Raw genomic sequence first — 2513 nt, 5'->3', positions numbered from 1 at the left:
CAGAGAGAGCGAGGACACAGAGAGCGAGGGACACAGAGAGCGAGGGACACAGAGAGCGAGGGACACACAGAGATAGCGAGGGACACAGAGAGTGAGGGACACACAGAGAGAGTGTGGGACACAGAGAGAGTGAGTGACACAGAGAGAGAGTGTTGGACACAGAGAGTGAGGGACACACAGACAGAGCCATGGACACAGAGAGAGCGAGGGTCACAGAGAGCAAGGGACACAGCGTGCGAGGGACACTTAGACAGTGAAGGATACAGAGAGTGAGGGACACACTGAGAGAGTGTGGGACACAGAGAGCGAGTGACACAGAGAGCGCGAGGGGCACAGAGAGCGCGAGGGACACAGAGAGCGAGGGACACACTGAGAGAGTGTGGGACACAGAGAGCGAGTGACACAGAAAGCGCGAGGGGCACAGAGAGCGCGAGGGACACAGAGAGCGAGGGACACAGAGAGAGAGCGAGGGACACAGAGAGAGAGCGAGGGACACAGAGAGCGAGGGACACACAGAGAGAGCGAGGGACACAGACAGAGCAAGGGACACAGAGAGAGTGAGGGACACAGAGAGTGAGGAACACAGAGAGCGAGGGAAACAGAGAGAGCGAGGGACACAGAGAGCGAGGGACACACAGAGAGAGTGAGGGACACAGAGAGTGTGGAACACAGAGAGCGAGGGACACAGAGAGAGCGAGGGACACAGAGAGAGCGAGGGACACAGAGAGAGTGAGGGACACAGAGAGAGTGGGGGACACAGAGCGAGGGACACAGACAGAGCGAGGGTCACAGAGAGCAAGGGACACAGAGAGTGAGGGACACAGAGAGCGAGGGTCACAGAGAGCAAGGGACACAGAGAGTGAGGGACACTTAGAGAGTGAAGGATACAGAGAGTGAGGGACACACTGAGAGAGTGTGGGACACCGAGAGCGAGTGACACAGAGAGCGCGAGGGGCACAGAGAGCGCGAGGTGCACAGAGAGCGAGGGACACAGAGAGAGAGCGAGGGACACAGAGAGAGAGCGAGGGACACAGAGAGCAAGGGACACAGAGAGAGTGAGGGACACAGAGAGAGCGAGGGTCACAGAGAGCAAGGGACACAGAGCGCGAGGTGCACAGAGAGCGAGTGACACAGAGAGAGAGCGAGGGACACAGAGAGAGAGCGAGGGACACAGAGAGCAAGGGACACAGAGAGAGTGGGGGACACAGAGAGAGCGAGGGTCACAGAGAGCAAGGGACACAGAGAGCGAGGGACACTTAGAGAGTGAGGGACACAGAGAGAGCGAGGGACACAGTGAGAGCGAGGGGCAGAGAGAGAGCGAGGGACACAGAGAGCGAGGGACACAGAGAGAGCGAGGGACACTGAGAGAGCGAGGGGCAGAGAGAGAGCGAGGGACACAGAGAGCGAGGGACACAGAGAGAGCGAGGGACACAGAGAGCGAGGGACATAGAGAGCGAAGGATACAGAGAGCACGAGTGACACAGAGAGTGCGAGGGACACAGAGAGCGCGAGCGACACAGACACCGGGAGGGACACAGAGACCGCGAGGGACAGAGAGAGAGTGGGGGACACAGAGAGAGCGAGGGTCACAGAGAGCAAGGGACACAGAGAGTGAGGGACACTTAGAGAGTGAAGGATACAGAGAGTGAGGGACACACTGAGAGAGTGTGGGACACAGAGAGCGAGTGACACAGAGAGTGTGGAACACAGTGAGTGAGGGACACAGAGAGAGCGAGGGACACAGAGAGATAGCGAGGGACACAGAGAGCGAGGGACACACAGAGAGAGCGAGGGGCACAGACAGAGCAAGGGACACAGAGAGAGCGAGGGACATAGAGAGTGAGGGACGCACAGAGAGAACGAGGGACACAGAGAGCGAGGGACACAGAGAGCGAGGGAAACACAGAGAGAGTGAGGGACACAGAGAGTGAGGTACACAGAGAGCGAGGGACACACAGAGAGACTGAGGGACACAGAGAGTGTGGAACACAGAGAGCGAGGGACACAGAGAGAGCGAGGGACACAGAGAGATCGAGGGACACAGAGAGAGTGAGGGACACACAGAGAGTGAGGGACACAGAGAGAGCGAGGGACACACAGAAAGGGAGGGACACAGAGAGAGTGAGGGACACAGAGAGCGCGAGTGACACAGAGAGAGCGAGGACACAGAGAGCGAGGGACACAGAGAGCGAGGGACACACAGAGATAGCGAGGGACACAGAGAGTGAGGGACACACAGAGAGAGTGTGGGACACAGAGAGAGTGAGTGACACAGAGAGAGAGTGTTGGACACAGAGAGTGCGGGACACACAGACAGAGCCATGGACACAGAGAGAGCGAGGGACACAGAGAGCGAGGGACACACAGAGAGAGTGTGGGACACAGAGAGAGTGAGAGACACAGAGAGACTGAGGGACACAAGGAGAGCGAGGAACACAGAGAGAGTGAGTGACACAGAGAGAGTGAGGGACACAGAGAGCAAGGGACACAGAGAGAGCGAGGGACACAGAGAG

The sequence above is a fragment of the Scyliorhinus torazame genome, unplaced genomic scaffold (genome assembly GCF_047496885.1).
Source record: "Scyliorhinus torazame isolate Kashiwa2021f unplaced genomic scaffold, sScyTor2.1 scaffold_68, whole genome shotgun sequence".
NCBI lineage: Eukaryota > Metazoa > Chordata > Chondrichthyes > Carcharhiniformes > Scyliorhinidae > Scyliorhinus > Scyliorhinus torazame.
The sequence above is the reverse complement of the archived record's forward strand: the minus strand, read 5'-3'. Positions refer to the sequence as shown.